Source organism: Culex quinquefasciatus, chromosome 3 (assembly GCF_015732765.1).
Source record: "Culex quinquefasciatus strain JHB chromosome 3, VPISU_Cqui_1.0_pri_paternal, whole genome shotgun sequence".
Lineage (NCBI taxonomy): Eukaryota > Metazoa > Arthropoda > Insecta > Diptera > Culicidae > Culex > Culex quinquefasciatus.
This window is the reverse complement of record NC_051863.1, coordinates 15,239,185-15,254,919: the sequence shown is the minus strand read 5'-3', so window position 1 is coordinate 15,254,919 and position 15,735 is coordinate 15,239,185. Positions and strand designations below refer to the sequence as shown.

Genomic DNA, 15,735 nt, shown 5'->3' with positions numbered 1-15,735 from the left:
TCCACGGCGGAGCAGGTGAAACTTGCGTCGAATCACCCCTCGTCGCGTTCCGAGGGGTACTTTTGGACCACTGAATTACTGAATTGAATAATTAATTCCGTCAACAACCAGCTATTTTTGAAGTTGACGGTGCGTCACCTTCAGGGGTTGCTGCGATCATCACTTTGGGTCATCGCGGAGAAATGGTTTGGAAAGCCGCGAACCGGTTCAATCCGCGGCGGTGGTGACTCAGGAGTCACGGATGACCGGGGATACGTTGGTAACGGGGCCCAGGAAGTTTCAGTACACTGAAGAAGCCGCGCCCGTTCCCGTCGATCGACTCTCATCAATATTCATCCACAATACGAAACCGATTCGTCCAAAACAGACCTTCTACCGGTGGTTGCCGTCAAAGACCAGCCAAGACCGAATTTGGAAGACCTTGGACGAATGATTGCTTCTGTGTGATTTTCCAGCGCGAAACCAAACAAACATCGAAAATCGAGCGGCAATTTTCGGGGCGGTTTTTCAATTGGGCGGCCGTCGTGAAGACGAAGAGGAATAACCTCCAATTTCTCTGCGTTGAGTTGGATTGTCGGCCTGTTTACGACACCAGTGTCAACAAACACATTTGAAAATGGCGAAACTGCTTCAATCTGTCAAATTTCAAACCAAAATAAATACTTTTGACCCTAAAGATGACGACCAAAACGTCAAAATTCACAAAAATACGCCCTTTCCAAACATCACTACAAGCATTTTCGATTTCGATCAGGCGGCCTACTACGCGACTGCTGCGTCGACGACGACGGTGATTGCCGAAAGACACGCGAGCGCCGTGAACAAGAAGCGTAGCAGGCCATGGAGTCGGCCATCAAGGACTTGGTGGTCCCTGGCGGGCACGGCATTTACTACTTGGTCGTGTGGTACCGGCCTGGTTTCAGCGCAGAAATCGGAGCAAGTATTCTAGCCAGTGGCCTAGATGGCGAGGTTGTCACAAAAGGGGGGCGCATACGTAAGGGGTCATTCGCGAACCCAATTTTTAGTGTTTCGGGGAATGACCCGAGGGTCAGAAACGCCTCTAACATGGTTTTATAGATAAGTCTCTAATTAATTTCGGCCTTATCCACAAATCAAATGTTTTTTTTTAACCCTGAGGGTCACAAAACTGAACCAACATTTGAAAAGGGTGCATAAGCATTTTGACAGCTGTAACTATTTTACAAATTGAACAAATCCACCCTTTTCGCATGTTGGTTCATAAATATTACTCGTTGGTCAAATTTTGGACCGAGGACTCGTTTTTTTAAAGACTGATGTAAATATACTCGACAACTTATCTCTTCGTAAAAAGGCTTCTAGTCCCAAAATGGCTCAAAAAATAATTCAATGCACAGTTATAAATTAAGAAGAACCCCCCAAAAATGGTACCAAACCTAATCAACCATCAAAAACACACTTTTCACACATAATTCTTTCACACCTCGGAACAATTTAAGCGCAAAATGAAGCGCATTAATCGGCACAAAAACAATCGCAAACTTCCGTTGCAAAACGCTTCTTTCTTTTTAACCTTCCCCAACCAATCGCATGGAAAAGGGGGAGGGGGAAGGTAAACGGTTTTAGCGAAAGAATTTCTTGGCGTGAAATTGACGCCGCTAATGTGTGCCTGTGTGAGAGGGTAAATTTACGCCTTTTTTTTTTTGGTGCGCGAACTTTCTTTTCGGACGCTTCGGACAACTCCGAGGAGTGCGAAATAGATCGAAAAAAGCATTCCGCAATGAAGTCTGTTAATGAACGTTACATTTTTCTTCACTCGCGGTTTCGTCGCTTGTGGAACGGTCTCGAAACGGGTGAGTCATGTGGGTGGTGGCTCGACAGCTGATTTTGGTTTTGTTTATTAAGAATTTGCATTGCTTAATTTATTATAAGAATAATATGAAATTTGTTTCTTTACTGGAAGCAAATTATAATATTCCTTTGAAGGAGTCATGGACTTTTTAAATTTGATATGGTTTCAAACTAATAGAAACTTTTTTTTTCATAATATCTTTGGTGATTTTCAAAAAAGGTTGCAAATATACCAACATTTTGTGATATTTATAAGCTACAATTCAATCTAGGCCCTTTGGAAATGTATATCGTGATTTTTAAAATCTATTAATATTTTTTTTTCAAGAGGTTAGTTGATTTGTTGATTTTATTTTTCTCGGAGGAGTTATCGCAGGGGTGCTCAAAGTTTTTGGAGGCCGGGCCAAATTTAAAAAACAAATGAGGTTGCGGGCCAATTTTACAGAAAAATTTAAATATTAAAAAAAATCAATATCGTTATTTTTATTTAAATATTTTAATTTCTGTTATTTAAAAAAAATGTCAATTCAAAATAATAGAAACCACAAAATAACGGTTCTCTATCGGTATTATTGATTTTATTGTTTCAGGTATTTGAAGACATTTTTTTTAGCTGAATGTACTTGTGTTTTCAAAAAAATAAAGTTTTGTTTTTATATTTCGAAATTGGTGACATTACATGTTAAACAATTCATCTTAACATTTCAAATAAAAAAATGTAAGATAATGTTTTAAGCTTCCGTATAGTTAAACTGTACTCAATATTAAAAAAAATAAAATTTGCAAAAAAAATATTTTAGCGAAAAAAAATATTTATTTAATCGAAAACTCACTAAAATTCAAATTATTTTTAATAAACACAAACATGCTCAAATGGTTCTAAATGCAAAGGAATGCATATTTAATTAATTTCAGCTGATTGCACTTAATTTTTTTTTGAGGTTTTGAAGTTTTTGAGGATATAATTTTGCTCCTGGTTTTTCGAGCCATTTTTTTTTTTTAATAATGGGGAGGGTGGGTTGATCGACGAAAGCTTTGTAAAATATTTGCAACAAACTTGATCCTCTGATTTCCACATTTTGTCTGCCTGAATCAGTTGGTAGTCAATCAGATTCGTTATCTAACTGTAATGAGTTCTAATCCCAAAGAAAGTGCAATGTAAGTTTGTGGGTCAGTTCATAAAAGGGTCGTTATGACTTGCAAATTAATAAAGAAAACTTATATTTTTGCAACTATTACAGAATTCTACCTAAGTCAAACTTGAACCTATTTTTATTATTTCCAAAAATATTTGAAGAAAGTTTTAACGATATTTACTAGTTTCACTCACATTGAAACGTGTAAAATTGTTTTAATTATAAGATTTTTTGAATAAATTATTTGTATCCTAAAGAAGGCATCAAAATATTGATAAATTGTTAAGTTTTTTTATTACCAAAAATTAAAAAAAAAAGATTAGCTCATAAAAGTTTAAAATAAACCTTAATTTTTAAAAAAGTATGAAATCACATTACAAGTGGTCAGCGGGCCATTTTACATGATCATTCAAAATGGGTCCGCGGGCCATAAAATATCACCTCGCGGGCCACGTTTGGCCCGCGGGCCATACTTTGGTCACCCCTGAGTTATCGGCTCTTTAAAAAAAATCAATTAAAAAAATTTTTTGGCGAAAACAAAACGTCTGTCATACTCTACAGCTTAAATGTTGACATTTGTTGTCCACTAAAACACATAAAAAAATTAACAAAATCTAGGGAGGTAAATTATGTCAAAATCATTTTGTTAATAAAAACTAACTTAATCCACCTATGTGGTTGATGCCTTCCTCACTTTTTACCAACAATGGGAACATACTTGAGTCATTTTTTTAGATCCAGAAAAATAAGTACACAGATATAACTTGAGTGGTAATAACTCTATACAGGGATACAGTTCTTCAATGTTTTGGACTCATTGGAAAGTTCTTTTGATTACATAACCAACGATGGGTCGGATGATGGATCCGGACATAGTTTGCATACATTTAAGTGAGATCCGGCTTCAAAAAAGTACATAAATATCACATAAGTGGTCATAACTCGAGACAGGGTTGCCAGATCTTCAATGTTGTAAGCTCTTTGGAAAGGTCTCTCGATTACATAACCAACGATGGGTCGGATGATGGACATCGTTTACATGCATATAAATGAGATCCGGGTATATGTGAAAACACATTTTTATACATAACTTTTGAACTAATTATCGAAACTTAAAACAATTTAATAGCGATGCATACATTCATGAAGGTGGGTCTTTGAGCTTTTCATAAAAGTTCATTTTTAGAGCAAGATTATAGCCTAACCTCAGTGAGGAAGGCAAAAATTGCAATTTTTCCGTATGCCTATTTTCAACTTTGCCGGATACACCAAATCGATCATAAGTCATTTGATTTTCGAACATTTTTCTATGGACAGCAATATTAAAAAGTCGGTTTGCGAAAACCTAGAGATATGCACAAATAATGATTTTCAAAAATGTCTTTCAAATTCCAATTTGACTGCGATTTTTCTTTAAATTATACAAAAAATAATTTAAAAAGGCTTCATAAAAAAGCCTTTGCCAAACCTATTGTTTGAAATAGTTTGAAAATAGCTCAAGATAAATAAATAATTTTTCAACTTGAAACTGGATAAAATTTTCATGATTTACAACTTAAGCATTTGTGTTGGGTAACAATATGTAATCCTTTCTTTAAATATTTGTTTCATTCTAAATTGAAGTTTTCCCAAGATTATGTCCCTCGAAAAAGAATAAAAAATTTGATTAGCTATTTGCAAAAAAAAATATTATAAAATAAGTTATTTTTGGGGCAAGACCACCCGTAATTCGTAACTTAAATTTGATAAAGGTTAAATTTTTAAGGATTTTTGACTGTTAAGACATATTTGTAGAAAAAGAAAACCATTTTCAATAAAACCATCCATTTTTGCTGTTAACTACCGGTTCGACAATATTACTTACTGTGATAAAGCAATACAAACAAACAAAACAAATTTTGATTTACTTATTCTAATCTAAATACACAAACTAGTGAATTTACATTAAATTGGGTATATTTTCGTGTAAAAATCCAAAGTTTTCCATGAAATGTGGTCACAATAAAATGAAATTCACAATGCCAAAAAATAAAAATTTTTGAACGGCATTTTCTTCATATTTCAAGCATTATGTTTTCAGCCAAAATAATTATGATGTTCAGAGAAGTCTGTTCTGCCAATCATGTAGGTATTTGGGTGGATTAAGCAAAGTTATTAAGTTAATTTATAATCTGACCGTCTTACCCCGCGTATTTCATATATACTCGATATAATTTTTTTTAATTGCTGAAAAGTATTGAAAATTGTTTTTTAGACCAACTAATTTATGTCATTTCTATAATGAACTACTAGTAGAACACCTGATGTACCTGATTTGAGATCAACATAATCTGTAGTGTTAATTTTATGAGACTTCTCCCTTAGGGTGGCCGTCTTACCCCCATCTCTCCTACTAAATATAAGAATATTTCGGTAATTCCGTGTACCGAATACCGGGTGACTTTGGAGCAAAAAAAGTGATGCTAATATTTGATGTACCGTCAGAAGTGACATTGAGTCTGGAGGGTAAGATTGGGTCATACAAAAATGCTGAAATTTGTATGACCCAACATAACCCCCCAGACTCAATGTCACCCCAGATGACGGTAACAAAAATAGAGCCGATTCAAATGTCTACCAAAGTAATCCCGGGCTATAAGTGTCACCCCAGTTTACGGTACCGTACACCGTGATAGACAGGGGTTTTGCCAAATGAAAAAAAAAAACGAAGGAACCTCAAGAAGTAATGATTTTTAAATGATTTTAACTGTATCTAAACAACTTTGATAAAAGTAAAATTAAAAAATTTCTCAAAGTGTCATGATATTCTTCATAAAAAGATTTAAGACGAAAAACGGACTGCAATATTGTATTTTTTGGAAAATTTTACACAATGAACATTCAACACTAGTTATAGTTAATAAGTTACAAAATTTTAATGTTTTGAAACAAAATTCAAGAATTCCATCAGATTTATACTCATTTTCAGTAAAACAAGTTTCTTATAAAAGTTTGAGAACTTTTGATTTATGCTTTAAAATTGGTTTTGGTGGTAAAAAAATCTATTTCTAATGAGTTTTGATTAAATTTGAAACTTTTTGTTTACTTAACCTCAAATTTAGATATAAACTTTGAAAAATATTTGCAACGGCCTTTACTTGAGGAACTGTATCCAACTAAAATTTGGTGCGTATAGTCAATAAACAATTTGTTATTGTTTACATTTCTTTTCAACTTTTGTTTACAAACGACATAAGACCGAAACCAGAAATGGTCCAGGTATGCATAATTTTATAAATTCTAAAAAAAAGGATGATCCGGAGTAGTTATTAAACGAATCTAGATTACGTACTCCAACGGAATTCCGGTGATGTCTACAACAACTTTGACATTTTGTTTTCATTTTTGATGTTGAACCTTTTAACGCCATCACTCTGAAACCATTTCAGTTTCTTCTAAGATGTTTCTGTTGTTACAATCTAACCGAAGGATCCACAGCTGTCATTTCTCGCGACCTTCGCGTGCTGTCAATTAACTCGCTCTCTCACCCATGCCGAAGCGCGTCCCATCGCCTACTTACTGATCGCCAATCGCTTAAAAAAATGTTTTCATAACTCTCTCATCGCCACGCCGCGTTGTCATTCCCCAACACTGATCACGCTCGCGATGTTCGATTGACATCGGTCATCGGTGGCTTTGTCTCTCCGCGTGTGTGGGTTTGTTTTGATCAGCCCGTCAGTAGCCGTAACGTCAATATGTAAACACATAACAAATTGTGCGGTTTCGCAGCAGCAGCGCGCGTTATGAACACCATCGATCGCAGCAGGCCAGCAGCGAAATTAACCGTCTCATTAGCACAATTCCACCGTCGTCGTTGCACAAAACAGTGAGTACTCGCACACTTGTTCACTTTCCACCGTGTGTAGAAACAGCTGAATTCGAATTGCCTCACATACATGTCGATACACTTGTGCTTTAGCTCTCTTCTTTTCACACTCACTCACACCGGGCTGTGGTTACGCCGAAATCCATCAAAGTTTTTAGCGAACGAAAATTTCCAATCTTTGCTGTTCGGCGCACGGAAGCGTCAATATCTTGATATTTTTTTTTTTTCATTTTGCTCTCTTCATTGCACCATCTTCGGCGATATTTTCCACTTTTTTGCTCTCCCTCTCCCCGTTGATTTCGTTATGTTTGCACTCTCTTCACTAATGTTTCCCTTTCAATCATCTGCGATTGGCTAATCACGCGAGGAAATGAGTGCACCAACAATAAGTATCACGCGTTACGTCAAATATTTTCTTCGTGCCGACGCAAACCATACACTTACACTCATGCAAGAACGCCCCTAAAGGTGGGGGCAGTTCAGAAGAAAAAAAAACTAGGTGAAATCGATCACGCACGAAGAAAAAAAAAACGAGAGCGACAAAGAAACCAGAACCCCAAAATACGACATCCGAGCAGGCCCCGATCGATGCGCCAATATTTTGGAAGGTTTTTTTTTGTTTGGTTCGTTTTAGTGGACACGAAAGTATGAGCGAGCTAGTGACTTCGAAGCAGGCTATGAACCGCCGTTACCTTGGCTGCCGAGGCTACCATTAACAGGACTTTACGCGCGCGATTACATCGATTTCGAAGGAACCTTAGCAACCAAGGTAAACGACAACAGGACAACAAACACAAAGGTCCGCGCTACCCAGCAGAACCTTCGCCAGCGACCCGCAAGGAATCGATGCTAACCAGTCTTGTACTCCGGTGACAGCTCCCGCAGACACACGCGATAATCGCGAGGAACTCGCGAATCACACAATAGAAAACACCAGAAACCGTCAACGAATAAAAGAAAAAACAAACCACGAACCCGAAAACAACAACAACAAAAACCACCGCGCGACGGCAATTGTTCCTCCCGCACTCGAACGCTACTCTAACCGCACTGAAAGTGCGCCACCGAAGAGACCGCTGGCAAAGGTGTGCACAAAAAACGCGAACACCTGGCCTCGCTTCGGGTGTTCTTCGGTGCCGAGGCTCGGGTGGTAACCACGACGACGGCACGACCAAAGCAAGCGACGAGCGCGCGGAGTGACGAAGGCGACGGAAAGTCCGCGAACGCGAAGCGTGAGTCAGTTTTGTTGAGAGGTTCGGAGTCACGGCACGGTACGGTGAAATGGTAGCGTCACGAAGTGTGATGGGTTTTTTTTTGTTTGTCGTGGCTTGCGTTTGGGAATGCATGAATGAGTGGGGTCATTTTTTATGTTTGGAAGAATTTGGAATTAACTATGCAAAAAGGAGAAAGATTCATAAAAAGACAAGTTCGACGGCAACATTTCAGAAGGCATCATGTACATTTTGACACTTTCTGGGTTATTGCATATTCTAAAAGTACTCCTAATAAGCTACCTCTCCACCAAAAATGAACAAAAGTTACATCAGTAAAGTCTGTTTAATAATGATTTTAAATAAAGTAACATAAACAAAATATCTGGCATCAGCAGTGCCTGCTTATAAAGCCCTGTCAACCTGTCAAATAAAAGACTACATGAACCTCGTGACGAAAAAAAAACATCAATAAAAAGACGCCATGTACATTTGCCGACGAAAAGCGAATCATAACAAAACTTCCCCTTCGCTTGCAAAAAGCGCCATGTACATTCGGCGAAGAAAAACGAATCATAACAAAGAGTGATATAGACGTTGGTGATTTCAAAAGATGTTATGTTTGTTTTTCTTAAATATAATGAAAAACTAATGTTTTATTGAATATAGATGATTACGTATCAATAAAAGCAACCTTTTTCATCGTTTGTTATCATTAGAACATCTGCTTTTGCTTTTTTATTATAATGGGAATTGAAAAATGATGCTAAACTATCGAAGGCGTTTTTCTCAAAACGCATGGTTTGTACATGATGCTTTTTGAAATGTTGGCGTCGAGTTATTGTTTAGCTACATTTAAAACTAATGAGAATTTTCTCAAGTTAATTTGCAAAAAATATTTTTTTAGTTTTTTTAAATCAAGTTGAATTTTTTTATAATCTTTTTTTTTACTTTATTCGCAAGTTGGTGTTATTCATTTTTTTAATTAAATAACTGTGTGTGTGCTTTTTTTCAACTTAGCCATCGGTAAAAAAGGAAGGGGATATTTTTTAGGATATAAATAAGCAAAACAACGAAAGCATTAAAAATATTTTGCAGTAATGACGTTTATCACAGTTCAATTTGTTAAACGTCTTGAAAAGCAAGAAAAAATTTAAAAAAATCTTGCCAAAATAAAAAAAAACTGCTACACTGTTTAAACCCGTTGTTATGCTCATCTTTATCGCTTTTATAAACTCAGTTAAACAACTATAATTTAATTTTATATATACGAAAAAAATAGATCAGGCGAATGCAAGTTTTATATTATATTCGCGATTAAAAGCTCACAAATTCCTACAGATGGCGCAAAGCATCGAAGAATGACGATTCAAATTTTCGCTGTTCGGTTACATAGGAATGAAAACTTAGAATTGCATTTACAGCTCTTAGAACAACTTTTGAGAAAAAATTCAAGTGGTACTATTAAACTTTTTGCCCTCTGTAAATTAACACAATAAAAAAAAATGAAAAAGAAAATGAAAAAAAAAAATGTTTTGAAAAAATAATATTGTTTAAAATGATAGAGCATCAAAAGTTAACAAAGTATCAGCTCGAAGTTATGCTCAAAAGTTGTTTTGAACGCTGGTATTTAACAAAACAGAATTCGCATACATAACCTCAAAGGGTGGAAATTTCAATCGACATTCTTCGCTCTGTTCTGCTACTCAACACTAGGTGTCGCATGTCGTTTGGCTCTTGAACGGCAATTTTTAAAGCCATATTTTATCCAGGTTTTTAAGCGAAGATGGCGTTCGAATGCCAAAATCGCACAGTAGCACCAACATGAGAAAAAAAATTTGGCTGTCATGCCATGGCACACTTTTTCCGTAATGTTGGTACCACTGCGTGATTTTACTGTATGTATCTTTGTTCTAATAGATAACAAACTAGAAGAGTAGAACGCCAATTTAGGCCTATTTGTTTGAAGCTAATCAAGTTGATACTTAAACTTTACAAACTATTGATTCTTTGATTTTACACATACAAATCATTAGTGAAATTTTCGAATCTGTGCGATAGAAGATTCTTATATGAAGACTAACATTATAAAAGGACTAACAATCCAATATTATACCATTTTGGAAAATAAGTCTAGAAATTAAAATGTTCATCCTATTTTTTTTTTTTTCAAAGATATCAGAAAATGGAATCAATGATTCATTGACATAGAAAATCGAATCATTAGTTTCGGAGATATCGGCTTTTGAAAATTAAGAGAACGAAAAGACCTATCTTCAACGTTTCCTAGACGAATTAATAAGGAATTTGGTCAGCACTTTGGAAAATATGTTTCCAGAAATTTACACTCATGGGCACAATAATTGGATATCGAAAAATGATGACTATCACTCTAAACAAGACTTAAAGTGGCTATAAGTCGAAAACGGTGCAATGAAAGATAGTGAAAACCTTTAACAAATTGTTGATTTGATTAAATTCAATTTTGAATTGAATAATATTATGTTAAAATAGTTTCTGTCAACTGCAATAAATTAATATAATAATAAACATAACTTTTAAAAAAATAATAAATATCGCTGCATTTTTATAAAATTTTAATTCCAAAAGGGTACATGAAAAATAATAATTAATTTTTTATTTGGTTTTCAAAATACTTGATTTGTATCATATAAAAATAAAAAAACACTTCTTGTAGTGCTGTGTTTCTTGCATTCAATATTTTGAATTTAATTTAAAATAATTTCAAAGGCATGACATTTTTTTAATTTTACAAAAAAAAAGTATTTTGAGCAGCTTTGAATATCTTATGAATGTTAATATTTTTTCCAGGATGTTTTTAACGTTGAATATTAAAAACAATCATTCTGAAAAAAAAGTTCAATTTATTAACAAATTTAAACTTAGTATTTGTTTTGCAGCAATTTAGTCAACAATTCAAGTTTTCCATAATCTTTTCACATTTCTTCGAACCAGACCATTTCTACGTAATGGAATTTGTTTGTGAGGTCATTTTTCATTCAAATAATAGGTACGAACAAAAAAATAGGTTTTGAACAGTGATCCCCGTGCACCGCGTTCAACCGCGTTCTCTGTTTTCTGTACTCGATCAAACACCAGCACCGCGTGTGCACGCGTACAAGCAAACCTAAACTCTGCCGTGTACAGTCTGTACGCGCACACGAACCTCGAGTTTAAAACCGAACCTTGCACCCCGGGTACAAACCTCGTGCAAGCCGACGACGCAGAAAAGAGACAAAAATAGTTCCCTCACGCTCCCTCTGCTGTAATGCGGTGTTTCTTTCTCCGCTGCAGTCACACTACAGTGTTTGCCACAGAGAGAGTGAGAAGCAGTCATTTTTTCGTCTCTTTACACGCTCTTCGCTCGCACGGCGTTGTACCCGAGGTGTGCACCCCGTGTTTACACCGCGTGTAAACTTGAGTGCGCCGTGCGGGGAGAACTCGAACATGGTACACTGAAATAAAAAAATAGTACCCAATTCCTTTATTCTAGGAATTTTGCCTCTTTTCCTTATTTAGTAATCGGGTTTTTTGGATTACTTAATAAGGAAAGGAGCCAAAATTCCTAGAATTTAGGAATTTGGTACTTTTATTTTTTTTCAGTGTAGCCTGGTGTGTTTGAGGTTCATCTGCACTGAAAACTTGTACGGCGTGTACGGCGTGCGCGCGTTTCGGGAAGACTGGTTTTGAATAAATAGAAAGAAATTCAAACAAAAGTTATGTTTTAAACACAAACAATAATTATCTACATTCGAAAGCGTAATCAAAATTCAAAAAGAATGTTGAAATAAGCAACATTGACAGCTAAGAAAAAAAAATAGAAAGCAGAAAGATGATTTTGATTTCGCTGATATTTGCCAACAATTTCTCTAAACCAGCATTTTTTTCTGGTTTGGTTTGCATTTTTTTCTGACTGGTTTGTTTTCGATAATTACTGCCAAAAATATCCGACAGCAGAAAAACAAGGGAAATTTTTCACTATTTTCAACGAAGTTCTCTACTACTCTGGCAAAAATCGAGCCAAACATTTCATTAGGGCACAAAACCAAAAAGTAAACATTCGGGATTATTCCACTATTCCACTCCATAGTACACTCCCTACATGCCCTCCAAGAATCAGATTGATAGCAAACAATTTCCTATTGAAAAAATCAAAAAAACAAAAGGGCACATAACAATGTTCACTCCAAACCAGAAAAAAAGTTCAATTGTGCCCTTTTCTTTTTCGTTAGTTTTTCGTGGTTAAGGAACTTTCTATGTTATAAAGTGAACTTTTCATACATTCTTAACACTAATTCTCTTCAAAACAAAGTTTGGTTAACGTTTCACCAAGGGTTTCTGCAGAAAAAAAACTTCGTCGAAATACAATATTGAATACGGCCCGCGGCTGCTGTTCAGTACACTTTTGAAGAATTTTAATGTTTCACATACCTTATCTGCTCCATTCGATCATAAAACTTCACCAATTATCAAAATTTCCACTGAATTCCTCATTATTTCTAACTAAACAAAAGGGCCCATAAACATCATTCAAAACAACAATCCGGTGACAGCGCTTTAGTGCCCTTTTAGTTCTCTTCGAAATTGCATTTAGAAAGGGCCCATTATGAACAGCAGTTGGAAAGCTAAAAGGGCCTAATAACGAGATTTTTAAAATTATGAGTTTTATTGCGAAAATCAACATAAATTAAGAAGCAGTAAAGCAGAGTTGAGGATAATGGTGTGTTTTATCGAATCATCAGTAAAAATACCATCAGTCATGCTTATTTTTTAAATAGGAATTGAAACAAGTTGTCCATTTTTTGCAAGCGATTTTCTCGAATCGCGGTTTTTGCTTTTGTGCCCTAATGAAATGTTTGGCTCGAAATGACAGTTATCACTTTCATCTCAGAGTTGATTGGCGGAACACAACAAGCTTTTGAACTGAATGAAACAAGTAGGAAAATTGGTGTAATGAAGTGGTAGAGTGCAGTTGAGTTGAGCACTCAATTGAAATTTAACAATCTGCTGGATTATCAAAAAAGTCAACAATTCCAACGTGTAAGTAAACAGTCTCCTAGGTATGAAATGGAAATTGTTTGCAAACTTGTAAAAACAATTATGTTTTGAAAACTTTGCCAACAAAGTTTTACACGTTGAGAAACATCAATTTAACTTTTAAAATCATCCAACTCCGTTGATATGTATTGTATTATCGTTTAACACAGCTTCCAGTCCAGCAAATTTTCTCCCGAAACCAACGAAACAATCTTCTGGTTCGTTTTGGCACAAACAACTACGGTCGAAAAAAAAAACAAACGTCAGCGAAATAAAACGCTGAAACAGCGAAAAAATGCGCTGGACAGCAGAAAAATCGCTAGTTTTAGCGAAACCGAACCCCCAAACAGCGAAAAAATTTACTAAACCTGCAATTTTTTTTTACTGATTCAGTCAATTTTGACCGGTTTCCAAACTAGTGAAAAAAAATAGCGATTCCAAATTTTTGTGCTGAGAAAATAGCGTAATTTTTCCATGGAGTAATAATTGGTACTTTTGACATAAAAAAATGTCCATACAAAGATTCAATCAAATAAAAACATATACGAAGAAATTTGAATTCGCGAGAAAAAATAATGTCAAGTTATACTTAATTTTTTTCAACATTCATCTTTTATAATAATTTGTGAAAGATCTTTTCCAGCTCACCATTCGTGCAATTCCATTCCTCGGCGCCATAAACTGCAGCTAATCAACTTTGGCGAAGGCCAAAGTGCCACAAACTGAGTCACCCACCTCGCGGACACCAATCGGTCAAATGGAGTTAAATATTATAAAAGAGGGAAACAATAAATAAATGAAACGGATTATCGTTACATACAACACAACTACCAAACGCCAAACACATACTTAAAGTTTCAGCACTAATCCAGATAGACAGTACCGGGGGTATCGGTAATATCACCCACTTCTTTAATATTTAAGTCGAAGGAACCTATTTTCGACTGTTTTAAAAGTTTATTGGGATTTTTACTTTTAAAACGAGTATCGTAAAACTATGATGGGTCGAAAACAGGATACAATGTCACTCGATAGGCTGAAATTAGATCCGTTGCTCCTACCTCCACCGGTCCAAGTTACAAATCTGTACAGTCCAAGCTGGCGTGGTTTTTGCTCAAGGTGATCCGCAGACATTTTGCGGAAAGCGTTTCTTCGTTGGCGGTTTTATTTTTTCTCTCTTGAGTCTCTTATTTCTATATTAAATTAAATTCTGCAAAGCGGAAAGAAAACAGGTTCTAGTCGTCGGAGCTTTAGTCTTAGCATGGACCGTTTAATTTTTCGTGTTCTGCGGTTTGATCTTGGCTGAGAATGCGGGTTGGGAATAGATTATGTTTGTTCTTTAATGGCCTTTTTTTTCGAGCTGTGTTGAATGTCATTATACAGCTGGGTTTGAGAGTGAAAAAAAGCCCCGTAATAAAGTTCTCAATTAACGAACACTGTTGGGATAAAACGTCAAGTAGAGATTAGCACGAGAGAGACAAAACAATGCTTCGAATTAAGCTGAGTTTTATGACCCGGAGGACCGGCTGCTGCCGGACTTCCTCGAAGGTTGGTCTGAGGCGAGCGCAGATTTTTTTTTGTTTAATTCAATTAGCTTAGAAGCAGTGACTAAAATTCCACGGAATTCCAACACGCACTGACTGATGAATAGGTTCTGCGGACTGTCGGCAGTAGGCGTTGACTATAGAGTGGGTTGCATGCGTAAAGTGCTGATTATAGGTTGTGCTTTACCTGACCACGTTGGTGGTGCACGCTTGCTGTGATGAATTTCTGATATCATAATTATAAGTCGACATGTGCATGTTTGAGCAAGCTGCATTACCGATATTTAAGCATTCTTGCATGTCTAGGCGGGGCCAGACAATGCCCAGTGACATTAAAATTGGACCGCAAGGAGCTCTGTCATACTTTAATGCACATTAGAAGCGGCACAAGGGTTAACTCCACCGAATGTCCGGGTCTGCGATAACTTGTATTAGGAAAAAACAAAGTTTGATAAAAACAATACTTTCCCATAATTTCGTAGCCGGCCATCCAAAAGAATTTCAGCAAGCACACTTTATTTTTGTTATAACTCTCAACTGTATTCCTTTGATTATCTCGGTCATTTGGCTCTCATTACCGCGAAACCGTGGTACGTCCCAGCAGTCAACTGGAACACATAAGCGCAAACTAAACGTTTCGTTTATGAAATATAAAAAATAAAAACATTCCAACAGAAACGGTTCGGTTCCATTTCCACACATGAGAAAGATGAAGGAAAAACCCAAAGTCACCTCTTTTACACCCCATCATGTGTGCGAGTCTCATAGTGCCATCGCAGTAGCCACACTGTCTCACCCCAGAAAGACAACGCGACTCGTGCGATGAGAAATTGTTATGATTGCAAGATTATTATTGTTTTTGTTTTGCTGCTGCCAGCAAAGACTTCTGGTGCATGTTGTCTAGAGTGTGACAGCTATGTGCGCCGACAACGACCTCGATTGTCGTCTCTAGCGCTAACTGTTCCAGCGCCTACTTTGCGTGGTCGAGTTCTCACCAGCTGGGCTGGCGCTGACAGTTTGCAAAAATTGTGCATATGGCGCCAGGCGTTTCTGGTTTTGTTGGTCACCTTGTTAAATTTAGTTTAGGTACA

The 15,735-nt window shown here is 36.3% G+C and overlaps 2 protein-coding genes across 4 annotated transcripts in view; one reads left to right on the top strand and one right to left on the bottom strand.

Moving 5' to 3' along the window:
- LOC6047988 (bicaudal D-related protein homolog) overlaps positions 1–7,907 on the bottom strand; it is an 81,919-nt gene extending 74,012 nt beyond the window's left edge. For 2 of the 3 annotated variants that reach the window (XM_038259002.1, XM_038259003.1), the window contains exon 1: positions 7,686–7,907. The gene's annotated coding sequence lies outside the window, so the exon portion shown is untranslated. Of the gene's footprint in view, positions 1–7,523; positions 7,666–7,685 lie in introns of those variants that run through there. The other variant, XM_038259004.1, reaches the window with a different exon arrangement.
- Positions 6,543–15,735, top strand: part of LOC6047987 (coiled-coil domain-containing protein 63) — a 57,304-nt gene continuing 48,111 nt past the window's right edge. The window contains exon 1 of the mRNA XM_038259006.1: positions 6,543–6,831. The gene's annotated coding sequence lies outside the window, so the exon portion shown is untranslated. The remainder of the gene's footprint in view (positions 6,832–15,735) is intronic.